Source organism: Thalassophryne amazonica, chromosome 4 (genome assembly GCF_902500255.1).
Source record: "Thalassophryne amazonica chromosome 4, fThaAma1.1, whole genome shotgun sequence".
NCBI lineage: Eukaryota > Metazoa > Chordata > Actinopteri > Batrachoidiformes > Batrachoididae > Thalassophryne > Thalassophryne amazonica.
In genome coordinates this window covers 9,213,123-9,228,431 of record NC_047106.1, presented here as the reverse complement: position 1 = coordinate 9,228,431, position 15,309 = coordinate 9,213,123, and the positions used below count along the sequence as shown (strand labels likewise).

The following is a 15,309-nucleotide window of genomic DNA, read 5'->3' as shown; positions in this document are numbered from 1 at the left end:
AGTGAGTGAAGAAGCCAGCTAACTTGATAGCAGTGTCCGAGAGGTTCCTATCCAGCCAGGTTTCCATGAATATGCTGCAACAGCTGGCATAATCCCTGTATATTGTACGTTGTAGCCTTATTTCATCCATCTTGTTGCGGATCAAGTGGGCATTTGAGAGGAAGATGGAAGGTAACGGGGGCTTAAGTGGGTTACCTTTTAGCCTAGCTGGTACACCGGCCCATTTACCTCTTCTCCACTGCGTGTAGTGTCTCCTCCTCCGGCTTGCTATAGTGGAAATCCCAAAGGGAAGCCTGCTCATCTCTGGAGGAATGACAAAGTCTGCAGATGACTGATAGGTGCCTCCGGTGTTAAGTTCGAGTGCCAAAAGGACTCGACCAGATCGAAGAGCAGAAATGAGCATAAAAATACCAAACACACTGATTCAGAGAGCTCAGGGCTGCAGTGTCTGTGTGCGCCGCCATCTTGGAAATTCAATATTGCAACTTACATTGCAGCCTCTTGCAATAACTATATCTATCACGATATATAAATTATAATAGAAGCATTTTAGAACAGGTTGCATGATCGAAGCCATACACACACACACACAGCCCACTTGGCTATTATAGTATAGATAATGGCCAGTGCTTATTTAAGGCAGGCGTTAATTTTTTTTCAGACAAAGTTTTCACCTGGTCATTAAATGAGGCAAGGTCAGGCTTTTAATTAAGGAAATCCGTAAGCCTAATAGGTGCTGGGGATTCACCGTAAATTGTTCAGCGCCTCCTGGCTGTAACTAATCCCTTACATACATATAACAGACTTTGTCAATTTTATACATTTAATGGATTTTGTCCATTTTATACATATAACGGATTTCGATTATAAAGGACAAAATTTGCTGGTGCACCTGAATCATTAAATGGAAGTTTTAGGGGTCCTTCACACATAGTACGAATAAGTACAAATCAGAGTAAATCATGGCGGACCAGCTCGTATGACCAAACCACGAAAACATCAAGCCGATGGGCAGGCATGAACGAACCTGCTGCAAGAGTTTTGCGCATCCAACGGACACCGTCGCTGCGGGAATACAGAGTGAGCAGCTGGAGCATGTGTAACCACATCACGCAGCTGCCGTAAAAAAAAAAGAAGAAAAAAAAGAAAGAAAAATACATGCCACCCATGGGATTTGATCCTGCAATTTACAAAAGCTCTGACTGCCAGACAGAAACTTTACCACTGCACTACCATCACTGGTCTGTAAATGGTGTGGGAAAAATGCCTGAAATCAACAAGGACATGGACGAGGTGCACTGTGTGTGGCCGCTGCAGACCGGCGCAAAGGCAAAATATGTTTTATGTTTTTCCATGCGAGGACAGCAGGCAGAGACACGCGCCTCATGGAGGAATGTTGTAAGTTCATGTCCTTCAAAACATGGTACATGTTCTCCAGCTGGGATGTCCAGGAGCACAGATCACAACAGCAGCTGCTGTGAGCAGACATGCTCCCCTGTCTGTTCAGCGCCCAGACCAACGTGTCACTCTGTGTTATGTGGTCAGCCATTTTTGTTATTTGTTATGTTATTGTGTATGTAGGTATTATCGTAATTATTTATATACCTTTCCTGGCTGTGGTTTCTGTGTTTTTAATGTGTGCACTGAGCCGTCATCCACCTGTCAGTGTGCTGTGATCAGCTGACAGGCCCCTCCCCGTGCTGTGTGCGCTCAGACCTCGCTGTCCGGTCCCCCACGTGATCAGGTCTGTACATATATATAAGCATTTGTGTTAGAGGAAGTGGGGGAGGTGACACACGTGCACATGTGTGCAACACGTGTGTTGCTTTTTGCAGTGACACACTCTTGGGGGCACTTAAACAAATTTCACTTCCAGCTCGAAAGAGATTGTCTGCTGACTGTTTTCATGCTAATAGTGTGAATTACCAAAGGAGCAGTGTTAGATGTTTGTATGTATCACCTGGAATTTGGCCACACCTGCTGCGAGACGGATCAAATGGGCTCTCATAGCCCACACTCTGTCTTTCAGCCGTTGGTGTGCGCAAATAGTTGTAGCAACAGGTGTAGGAGGCATTAGAGGCAGCTCCAATTTTACATGTATTGCATACGATTTCTGTTTCATGCGCAATTCGACCACATTCGTACTATGTGTGAAGGTGCCTTGAGTGTATAGTCAAAAATTTCAAGATGCACATAGAACCTTTAATACAGTATTCATTATACATAACAGTGTCTTATTGTTTCATTACATCTTGCCCTTTATTGCTCCATGCAAGTGCAATGTTGAAGATTGGCCAGCAGATGTTACTATATTTAATTGTATCAAATGCTTCGAAAAAGTGAACCATTTCAACACAGCTGCTTTGTATTGATTCAGTGGTTCAAAAAGCTTTGGTTTATCCATCGCTGGAAGTTGTGTTACCTCTCGAACTGTTGCTGCACATACTCTACAGGCCTAGTTCAAAAATAATGAATCCTAACTGCTGATCTGCAATGCATTTGTCATGAACAAGCCTTTATTTTATTTAGCACCATCCAGATTTATCTGTGAGTTGCCTATAGTCTCTTTGACAGGTACTGAAAATTTCATGGAAAAATTCTGCATGGTTCCAGAGATATGCACGAAATTTACCCCAAAACTAGCACTTTTTTCATCAATTTTGTGTGACATTGATATTTAGCATTATCATTTAAAGTTGAATGTTAAAGAAATAACCTTGTATTTTGTCAGTTTGTTTGTGCTTCATACTAACACACAGTAATACATTTTTGTAAAGGTAGAAATGTCATTTCCTAGGGAAAAAACCATCATGTTTCTAAAGCAAGGTAAAAGTGTCGCAAGCAGAACGCTGAGAATAAGTCCTTGATTTATTTGTGTCAAAACCTTAGCTATATCTCCTACTCTGCTTCAATAGAATAATTATATTACTTGTTCAATAATAGCAGGAACTAATGGACAGAATTTCTTTGTTTCAGGCGTCTGCAGACTAAAGAAGATACCTCCAACTGTTGTTGCAAGCGTTACGCTCTAGCACATTATAGTATATATGCACTGATAATTTTTAGCAATGACTGAACTCTGATATATAACCATACCTAAAATGATAACATTTCACAAAAAAGACCACTTTTAAATTTTGAAGGTTATGTCACACTTTGGCTTCATATTTTTTGAACTAGGCCTACAGCGTAGAGTTTGCTGCTCCTCGTTGGGCGGCTTAAACCTGAACCAAGTCCAAATAATGGATGTTACAGTGGTTTTTCACCAGCTCCTCCATTTTGCTGTAAGTCATGTTTACTCAAGTAGACCGATGATGATGCGTTGAAGCCAGATGAAGCTTGTGGTTGTACATTCCATGCGTCACAGTTAGACTGCGTCATCAACATGCATTACTGTGATAGTGCAATTAATGAATAGAATGAAAATCTCTATCATATGCCAATTTTGTACCGTTTGTATTGCATATTGTTTCTATCAACCATTACTATGGACCACCTACTGCTGCCATCTGAAGATCCTCAAGTGATTCCACCAATGCTGCCTGAGGAGTATCCTATGCATCTGGTGGGAAGACTGGCACACAAATGTCAGCATCCTTGCTGAAGCCAATCTCTTTAGCATCAATTCAATTCCATTTTCAATTTATTTCATTTATGTACCATTTATGTTATGTATCACAACAAACAGTTGCCCCAAGGCGCTTTATATTGTAAGGCAAGGCCATACAATAATTACGTAAAAACCCCAACGGTCAAAACGACCCCCTGTGAGCAAACACTTGGCGACAGTGGGAAGGAAAAACTCCCTTTTAACAGGAAGAAACCTCCAGCAGAACCAGGCTCAGGGAGGGGCAGTCTTCTGCTGGGACTGGTTGGGGCTGAGGGAGAGAACCAGGAAAAAGACATGCTGTGGAGGGGAGCAGAGATCAATCACTAATGATTAAATGCAGAGTGGTGCATACAGAGCAAAAAGAGAAAGAAACACTCAGTGCATCATGGGAACCCCCCAGCAGTCTAAGTCTATAGCAGCATAACTAAGGGATGGTTCAGGGTCACCTGATCCAGCCCTAACTATAAGCTTTAGAAGCCACCAATAGTATTTTTTTCTTGTGGGCCGTTATTACTGACACAATTATTAGTAAAATGATGACTACACCAAATTTTAGTAAATCAAAAAGCACGAGCCAATGAATTATGCTCCTCGTGCAAATTTTGAGGTCTGAAGGGAAAACTCATGCAAATACACATGCAATGAGCCTGGCTGCAAAAATAACTGAATCCACTTCTTTGCAGCAATAAGCAAATCCTGACAAAAGTCTTTGTAATGTAAAAAAAAAAAAAAAAAAAAAGTTTTCCATTGACCCCAAGACAAATCATCATATTATCTAAGATGCACAACAGAGACTACTGCAATTTAAAAAGAGCCATCAATTCTTCTGCTAACTGTCTCTGGAAACAGCTGCAGCTCTTATGGATACGGATCAAACCACAGGCAGTTCGGGACTATCTTCATGGACACGCCCCACATAAATGGACACAATTCACTTTAAGGCACCTCACCCTGACAGTAAAACACTATCTTAACCTAACCCTGTCCTTAACTTTTGTTCATCCATTAGAGCTCATTGCTGCTTACATAGGAAGTCTCCACCCACGTCTCTTCGAGGTTTTCTGTTGGCGGCCCAAAGCGCACAAGGCATGCACGATCGGCGGAAGTCTCACATGCAGTTAATAAAACGTGATGGATTGACTGATCAGATAAAGGATGCTCCAGCATTACTGTGGTCCCACTTCCAGATAACATCCACTATATTGTGTTATTTGGTGCAGGGACAGCCATTATTCAGGCAGATATTGGTCTATTAGTATGGATGTCCATTATTTAGACAGATATTGTCTATTTGTGGCTCCAGAGGTTAGCAAGGAAGATAGGTAGCAGCTCTATTAGTGAACACATGGACACGTACATCTGTTGCAGTGACGTTTGAGGACCTGCATTCTGTACTTGTTTCATTAGTGAGAACTCACTGTGTTTGTATTCACTCTAATTAGTCTGTGATCATCGTCTACACACATTTATTAAAAAGCAGCTATTTCTTTCCCCAAAGTTCAGTCCATTAAACCCATAAAACTATTTTGTCATCTCTTTATCTAGTCTGCAGTGTCATGGGGGGGAAGGTTAATGTTACATAAATATGGAGCAAGAGGTGACACAAACACTGGGCAAACAAAAAAAAAACTGTGTTTGCCTTAGAATTTTTTTTCAGGCATGGTGGTAAAGGATAAAACACAGACAGTGAGGTGCAAAAAGTTCAGTGACATGCTCATTATTTATGTAATCCTTCTACAGACATGTAAGCAATCAATGGGGGGGGGGGGGGGGGGGAAATGGCAAAAAGTTTGATCATCATGATGCTGTTAGCTGATCTCTGGTAAGATAAAAATATAAAGTAATGCTAAAATACCCTCAGCCATGTGAGCATTGTCTTCTTTATATATATGCATAATATATATATATATATATATATATATATATATATATATATATATATATATATGCATAAAATTAGACACTGATTGTTATTTACGTTCATTATTAAGATGCTATTGTCGTTTGTACAATTTGTACATGTTCAATAAAGCCCCTCTGTCAATCAGTCAATCATAAACATTATCATATACCTATAAATGATATGCCAATATGATTGGATAAAACACTAAAGAATAAATAAATACCAATACACCCTTTTCGTGGACGGGTAATATTTTTCATACCACCCGAGTAATCCGGACAGTGGAGCGGCGCCACGACGAAGAGGTGTGGTCAGATGAACTGTGAAATACTGGTGAGTCACTATTAATAATTTCTTACGTGTCCAACCTTGTAGGTTGATCGTTAAAATTAAATTTGTTAGTTCTAAAAGCCATCATAATTATTTATAGGAAAACGTTCTATTTTTTTTCTACTAAGGTTTGAACTTTGAGTGTTTACAGAGGAGAGAAAAGTGAGAAAATTTTAATGCCTGTTTGAGAAAAGTGTATAAAGTGTGTAGTGAGGGGTTTTACATCCTTAAAACATCTATAATAATTGTAAAAAAATAACGCTGACTACGTTGTGGATTTCGCCTATGGCAGGTTATTTTTAGAACGGAACTCCCGCGATAAACGAGGGACCACTGTATATGATAAAATTGTTATCAAGTTGTTCACCAATGAATATGGCTTTTTACACCCTTCAGAAACCATACAACATTTATCATTTATAGGTATATGATATGAAACCATACACCCTGGGGCCTTTTCTTCAGGGTGTATAAAGCCATATTCATTGGTGAACAACTTGATAACTGATAATATTTACGTTTTAATGGCATCTTGAGGAGGGAGTGTGCATTTGTGCATACATGAGCTTTTGACAACAGCAGAAGTTAGCTTTGAGTTAGTAGAAATTAGCGTGCGCGAAATGTCTTTGAACTCCAGAGGTGTTATTAGGTCACAAAAAACAGTTTTAGTTTTGGAGGTGTTTATTTCTCGCTAGCTTTTTGTCAAGAAAGATGACTTTAAGCTTGCTTTCGGCTTGTTTTCATCTTGGAATATAATACGTGCCATTGGATTAATACACACGTTGTTGGAATAAACTGAACAGTGTTTGGTACTTTCCTGGAGTGACTGAGGTCATACCGGACTTTTCCATTGCAGATGGAGAGGCCCACGGGATGAACTCAGTGGTGAAGACGATGGAATATGTCTAAGATGATTTTAAAATGACAAAGTATGATCAAATGAACTATTAATGTAATAACAGTAAGAGTTGATTAGAAAATGTATGTTACAAATAAGTAAAATGAATGATTATATGAGTTGTTTTTCTGGCAGTTAGAAAGAGGAACTGAGGAAAAGTTGTTTTTGTGCAGAGGCAGAGACAGAAAAGGAAGTTAATGATGTTGCAAGCAAGGCCAGAAGAGCTGATAATAAAAACGACTGTTCAGAACAATAAGATGTAATAAGATATGAAATGAATAATAATGAATGAAATGTTGTATATGATCATATGAATTGCTTTTATGTGAAAAAGAGTTGAAATGAAATGATTGAATATGATTAAATGTGATTGATGTAACATGATTTAGAAAAGATGTGTTTCTCGGAAAAGATGTGTTCAGAAAAACAGGAAACTTGCGCAATAGATTTACTGACAATCGGGACATCAGTTATCGTCAGTCAGGAAATGTTTTCCAGATGGCTTCCAGTAAAAGAAGAGGGTAAGGGAGGAGGTTTGGACTCATCATCATCCCCATGGTAACCAAGATCACCTCATCAACAACAAGAGTTTTCGTATAAAAACTGTACAACAACAGGAAACGGGGTTATTCTTCCAGGGAGAGGTGCTGTTGTCACTTCTCCGCTGCTACGAGGAGATCACAAGACTTGACCATCTTGTGAGCTGCAATTGGAATCGAGGAGCGAGAGGATTGGAGACATAAGAGATTATTTGAGAGAGTTTTCAACTCCCACTCAGGCCGTCCAGTCATGGAGTAGCAGAGCATTGGAGAATAATCACTGGCCTTAAGTCTGAGTGGGGAAGTTTCAACGTTTTCTCTCTCATGGAGCATCACATCTTTCCAGAATGGATTAGATCAACTTTTGGTTGATTGAAGAAGGAATAAACTCTTATGTGGATTTATTTCCTGAAGGATATAAACTCTTATGTGGATTTATTTCCTGAAGGATTACAACATCACAAGGATCGTGGTCAGCTAACAACTAAAAGCTGATGAAGAGGAGACCAAGTTCATCGAACTGGGGATTTTAACATCAAAAAACCTCCTTCCCTCACTCCTAGGAAATTTGTTGAGAAGTTAATCCAGTCCAGTCAGAGTAAGATCAGATAGCATTATTGAATCAAAAACAAAAATCTCTGCCAATTATTATTCTGATTATATTTGAATTACTGTTGTGAAATTATCATCATATACCCGATTTTGATTATGTTGTCAGCACTTGCAAAACCTGCAATAAATTTCCAAGCATGCAGTTAAAGTGTTAAGGCTCGGACATTGGATTTATTGATTCTTCTTAAGGTGTAAAAGTTAAAGTTTTTTGGGTGTATGACATCAAAAAGTGTTCTAAAAGGTTAGTCTGGTTTTTAACGAAATTAACGCATCCTGGGGACTCGCTGTACGAGTCACTAAAATTAAAATCTAGCAACATTCCAAGAGCCCTGATCCATCAGAGGAGAGCTGCCGTTAACGGGCGTGGCCGGCTCGTATCCTGGTTCCAGAAGGAGGCTATTCGACCGGGGTGCGAGATCAGCGTCAGCGGGGTGGACGTCCGGATGGAGGCAGTGAGCGGCTAGACGAATCTCCTCGCCACCAGCTTAAACAGCCTTTGTGCAGCCCCGCCGGGTAATACCCGCGGAGACACGAAGGTCGGACCCCAGAGACGGAGAGCTGGTCTTGTATATGAAGCGGGATCTGACATTTTACATAATATATGACAAAGAGGTCATTTTTACACATAAACGAAAGAGTTTGCAGTTAGCTAGCTCAGCCACTGACATCACAGCGCCAATCTACTCTGATTGGCTGTCACCCCACCCCTACAAAAAAAATAAATAAATAAATAAATAAAAGAAACAGAATGTGATATTTTAACCTCTTAAAATAGGTCACAGTTAGCCATCTCTGAACTTGTCCAATGTCTGTGTCCCAAGAATGCTCCCGGGGATTTTTAAGACTCTGACAGTAATCGGACTGGTCTTATGCTGAGCACAGACAGATGGACAGATGGATGGACATTTGGACAGATGTACAGATGGACACAAAGTCTAATGGCCTCCGGTAAAAACAAAACTTTATGTTGGGAAATCACAGCAAGTCATCTGTCTCCATCTGGCATGTCCGCCTTCAGCACATCCATAAACCTCCTCTTTGGTCTCCTCCCTCTCCCCCTGCCTCGTAATTCCATCCTCAGCATCCTTCTCCATATGTACTATGTGTCCTTTCAATGTGCATGTCCAACAATCAACAAATCAATTTAATCTCACCTCTTCTGGTTTTGTCTCAAACTGTCCTTCCTGCATTGTCCGTCTGATATCTTTTATATCTCAGTAGTTACTGCAGAACTGTACATCACCTTTAAAAAAAAAAAAAAAAGATAGCTCCAACCGGCTTCTCCACTCCTCAGGCATTGCCTCATTTATCAAGAAAGTATAAAACAATGTTGTAAAAAAAAACACTGCTGCCATCTCTCCTAAAATTTCAATGCATCCATTGGTATGTCATCTGGACCAACTTTTTATAGCTGTCCTCCCTTCATCCTTACAAATCCCCTGCACTTCCTGACTTACATTCTCCACATGATCCAGTATTTTTGTCTCTCTCATTTTCATCACTCATCAGCTCCTCAAAATATTCCCTCCACCTTCTCAACACACTCTCCTCACTTGTCAGCACTCTACCATCCGCATCATTTATCACTCGTACCTGCTACAAATCCTTTCCACCTCAATTCCTTGGTGCAAGTCATTTGATCCTTTCTTAGTATCTAACTTCATGTACAGCTCACTATTTGCCTTTTTCTTTATACATTATCACTTTTCTTATCACCTTTTGTTGCATCTCTCTCTCTCTCTCTCTCTCTCTCTCTCTCTCTCTCTCTCTCTCTCTCTCTCTCTCTATATATATATATATACACATACACACATTGTATTCCTGTCTACTTTCTTCATCTCTTTTTCACCAAACTCTTCTTCTTTTATACTTTCCTGGACATCTTCATTCCACCACCAAGTCTCCTGTATGTCTCCCTTACAAAGAAATATTGATCATATAATGATCTCTGCAATGACAAATCATTTCTTAATAACAGTTACTCCACAGTAGAGAAGGTGCTTGCAGGAAAACTACCATTAAAATGCTGGTGATGTGCATATATGATTATTCACTTCATTTTTAATGGATATTTGGCATTATTTTCATTATTTGACGATGGAATTATTAAATATAATTCTAGTCTGGTGGTGGTCCCCTTCAGTTGACCTTGTCTGGATACGTTTTGACTGTTCAAAGAAATTCACAGAGACATGGAGAAAGCAATCGACCATCTTCACACATTGAGAGGACAATATTTTTGACATTTCTTCCCTGTTTTGATGTGGAAGGAAAACTATTCTGCTTTGCAGTGATTTGTGGCAATCCCTCAGTTGTGAGGAAAAGATGATCTCTTCGTGAATTCCTGGTTGGGAATGTGGAGCCAGAGTTGAACTGACCTCAAAATATGCACTGTTTCTGACAGATGTGGTTAAATGGTAAATGGACTGCATTTATATAGCACTTTTCCATCTGCATCAGATGTTCAAAGCGCTTTACAATAATGCCTCACATTCACTCCAATGTCAGGGTGCTGCCATACAAGGTACTCACTACACACCAGGAGCAACTAGAGGATTAAGGACCTTGCCAAAGGCCCTTAGTGATTTTCTGGTCAGGCAGGGATTTGAACCAAGGATCCTCTGGGCTCAAGCCTAACACTTAACCAGTAGACCATCACCTCCCCTATGTGGTTGCTGCTGGAAGCTTATGCCATTCAGGATGTTGCTCTGTTCTTCCTTGTTCTCCTTTTCTTCCTCAAAACCTCACACTCCAGTGTGGATCATTGCTCTTCAGATGGCATGGTGTGTTCTTTCAGTCAATGTTGATTTGCTCTTGAGTTTGTGCTTCAGGAGGTCCTTGTACCATTTCTCCATGCTCTGGAGTTTGGCTTCAGAGCACTACTACTACTGTACCATCCTGATGTTGGTACAGTAGTCTTCCCACCCCATGTTAAGGATACTCTTCAGGCAGTACTGGTGGAATTGGTCCAAGTGGCAGTAGTAGATCGTCCAGGTCTCAGATCCATAGGTCTGACATGATGATGACTTTGCAGATAAAAATTTTTATCTCATATTGAAGGTCTCTGTTGTTGAAAACACAGGTGTGAAGCCAGCCAAAGGCAGATCCTGCATATTTGAGTTGGTTTTAGATGTCTGTGTTTGATGACACGTCGCTGCACAGGTACAGAATGTGGGTCACATTCACCAGGATCCGTCTGTGCAGTCTCACAGCCGGAAACGTAGGGTTGATTGTGTTGGGTGGATGCTGACACATGATGTGTGTCTTCAACAGGATGTGAAGACCAACCTTGACTTAGGCTTCATTGAAGGCTTCCAGGATGTTCTGACAACCTTTTCTGTAAAGGATTACATGATGTTGTCATTGGTGTCCTGGACGTCCAGGAGCAAAGTGGTCTTCTTGGTTATCAGTCAGCTTAAGTTGAAGAGCTTTCCATCAATTCTGTACCCAGTGTCAACTCATGGTGGCACCTTGTCTTTGATCAGATTGTGATCACAAAGATGACGAAAAGCATATGGCCAATGATACAGCCCTGCTTCACTCCGAACTGAACACTGAAGGCTTCAGTTTTTGTGCCATTTACCAGAACTGTGGCAGACGTGATTGTGGAAAAGGTTCCGAATCTTGATGAACTTCTCTGTACTGCGAGTTTTGCTCAGGATCTTCTACAAATTGGGCTTGACATGCTGCCAAATGCTTTTTATAGGTTAATGAACATGAGGTGCAGCTGTTTGTGTTGCTCTTTACACGTTTCTTGTAATTGGCAGAGAGTGAAAATCATGTCTGTCATTCTTCTTTATGGTTGGTAGTCACTACTGAATTCAGGAAAGCTGTTTTCTGTGGATGGTCTTGCTGCAGTGGACGCCAAGGAGAATCCGCAATGATTTCCACAGTCAGTCTTTTGTCCTTTCTACTTGCAAATGGTGACAATCATTTAGGCTTCCAGATCCGCCCCCATTTCTTCTTGAGTATAGATTTTGATGATGAGTTGGTGCATTTAGTGTTGGAAAAACAGACTTCCTTCTTTAAAGACCACAACAGGAATATTGTCTCCCTCCGGTGCTATGTTGTTTTTTGTACCTTTAAGGGTGAGGAGAGTTTCTTTGAGAATTGGGGTTCAATTTAATTCGTCAATGATGTCTGGTCTTGGTAGATGGGTGCACACTCCCTCATCCTCAACAATTGGCTTGGTGTTCAAGATGTCTTTAAAGTATTTTTCCATCATGTACCGGCATCATCCTTGGTTTTCAGCACGGTCACGACATCCTTGTGTCAATGGACTTGGATTTTAGTAGCCTTGTTGATCCACCATTTATTTTTTGGCTTGAAAGATTTACATTGCCAAGTCACTTTTCTCCAGATTTTCCAGATTAATCAAATGGATATTTGGGCCATAAAATGACAGAAAACGACAAAATGAAAAAAAATATCGATCATCAGCGCTTCATTATTCTTTACAGGTTCCTTAAGTTTACTGTTACACAGATGCAAACAAACCACAAATTATTCTTATTTAAGAAGCTGAAATCAGAAAATTTGAACTGAAAATCATGACTCAATTATCAAACTTGTCAGAATTAATAATTGCAGCTTTAGTAGTTATAGCTTGTAAGTATAGCAGTTCAGATCAGGGGAGTTTGTTGGTATGTTGCCAGTTGCAGCTGGTAAAAGGTGGTTACACCATCAGCCTACGTACGCCTTTAAGCTTCCTGTTACAATGTTGTTATTTGGTGGCTTATGGATTAAAACGAGTGAAACACAATATTCATGGATCCATTTTCTGAGAGAGCAAGAATCTTAACAGCAACACAAAATATATGGCATTTAATTGAGGTATGTTGAGGTATGTTAAACTGATCACTGTCACCAGTGATCAGTTTAACTTCCCACATGAACCACTGTTGGGCCTCTTCTATACACTTTTTAAAATAAAATGTATTACAAGGTTATCTTCAGCAGATAGAACTTTGAAGAAATATAGCATTTCTTTTGAAAACTGTTTTATACATGACATAGAAATTTTCCTACTCACTGTCGACTAAAATCTAGTATTTAATATGTACCCATTACATCACTGAATATTATTTTACTTTTATTGCCATCAAGACCACATATTCATTAGTACAAGAAAAGTCTGAATTGAAATAAAAATGAATAGCTTGTTTCATTCAATAGTTCTTTGTGTGAATTTATACAATAAAGTAGTTCCAGTAAGTATCGTACAGCATTTCATATTAGCAATATGGAATGGGCTGTTGCCCAGCAGCAGACTGACACTAAAAACATAGACCAATAAAATTTTCAAACTTTATGCCATTTTCACTTTTGAACATCAACAACATGCATTTTAATTATAAATACAGTGTGTATACCAAACTACTGAGGCTAAGAAGTTATGCTTCATTTTGTCAATGTCAATCAATCAGTTGATTTCCTTCTACTCTCAAAAGAATGTGCATTTAAGTCTGCGTGTAAGCAAACATAAGTGTATTCTGCCACCAATGTTGGGTTGCTAAGGGCAATAAAATTTCATCATCAAGCACATCACATCTTGATCACACGGGGCAGTATGTCAAACGTACAGTGTGGGCTACTAAGGTAATAATGTGTCACAATCTATAGGTTCATTCACATCACATCCTGACCATATGGTGACAGTATGACCCCACCCCTTGTGCAGTCAGGAGGCTTCACACATATGGTGATACGGCTGCTAAATGTAATAATATAGACAATTTTGTTGATATTCATCAATGCTTATGTGTGCATTTACACCCATGTTGAGACTGCAGTTCTCTCTGCTAAGGCAACAGTGTAACTTTCTTATTCTTGTAGCAATAAATCATGAAAAGCTTCACTTTGTATAACTTGCAAGAAAACCACACAAAATTGGACAAAACCTCAGTTAACTCCATTCATTCATCCAATCCTTCTACTTACATGTGTGCACCAAATTTTGTTGTGCTGTTTTACTGTGCAATGACAATAAAGGTGATTCTGATTCTGAGCTCCAAGAGTTTAGATGTTATCACTCAATGCTTCAATCGCGCTCACACATTCTGACCCATTGAACACATTATATTTGTGTGCATGCTTCAACAACTGTAAAGGCAGTCACTTACCTTTCTGGTATCTACTTGTCAGATCATTTCATCCCGACAGCTGAAAGACAACAAATTTTTGTCTGTTAATATTGCAAATTGTAAAAACTCTTTTATTCTGCAATAGACAAAAAGAACATTGTCGAATATACACGCAGACAAAGACACGTTGTCTAATATCACGACAAACGAAGCTTCAAAATTCATTTCCTCTGACGTTTGGACCACCAATGTCAAGGATCTTTTTTTTTTTTTCCTGACAGCGCAGTGAATAGAATTTACTTTATACACAGAAATGTGTCATCATGACACCAGCTCACATTTCATCTTTTGCCATTCAAGATGCCGCAATTTACTGTGGAGAAATGGTGAAACGGTGAAGCTGAAGCAAATGGCTTCATCTTAAAGATGCATCGGCAGCTGACAAATGAATGTCATCACAACGGCGACCAAATGAACGCAAGTAAAAACAGCAGAATGAATCGCAGAGAACGTCTGCTCCTCCTCTATGTCTCCGCCACTGATTTATGACTTAAAAAGTGATGAAAGCAAGTGGAGGAATGTGGGTGAGGTGGCGATGCAGAGTGTCATTCCAAGAGTTCATTTCCTTCCTTCCTTGTGCCGTCTTAACAACCTTTTTTTTCCCCATAATTTTTTTCCCCCTAATGCAGAGGAACTCTTATCAGACGTAGATTATCAAAAACCTTCTCTGGAGGTCTGGCTCTCAGTGATGTTGGAATGCCTGAATTTTCAATTTTTTAAACGGCCACTTTGATCTTAAGACAGCATCGCTGACATCACATCGGGCACTGATTCAGAAAACACCACAAAAAACTGAAACAGATATCATGAGGAAAAGCTCAGAGCTCCACTCACAATAATCGCCTTATTTCAGAATGAAAATAAATGTTTTGTTACTTAGAAATTCTAGACAAAACAAGTATAGTAGGTTTATATATATACAGTGAGGAAAATAAGTATTTGAACACCCTGCGATTTTGCAAGTTCTCCCTCTTAGAAATCATGGAGGGGTCTGAAATTTTCATATTAGGGGCATGTCCATTGTGAGAGAGATCATCAAAAAAAAAAAATCCGGAAATCACAATGTATGATTTTTTAATAATTTATTTGTATGTTACTGCTGCAAATAAGTATTTGAACACCTGTGAAAATCAATGTTAATATTTGGTACAGTAGCCTTTGTTTGCAATTACAGAGGTCAGACGTTTCCTGTAGTTTTTGACCAACTTTTCACACACTGCAGCAGTGATTTTGGTCCACTCCTACATACAGATCTTCTCCAAATCTTGCAGGTT

At 39.6% G+C, this 15,309-nt stretch overlaps 1 protein-coding gene across 1 annotated transcript in view; it reads right to left on the bottom strand.

Annotated features, from left to right (window-relative positions):
- si:cabz01090165.1 (uncharacterized protein LOC100333421 homolog) overlaps positions 1–14,056 on the bottom strand; it is a 950,945-nt gene extending 936,889 nt beyond the window's left edge. Inside the window, exon 1 of the mRNA XM_034169060.1 lies at positions 14,015–14,056. The gene's annotated coding sequence lies outside the window, so the exon portion shown is untranslated. The remainder of the gene's footprint in view (positions 1–14,014) is intronic.
- Positions 14,057–15,309: the final 1,253 nt, after the last annotated feature.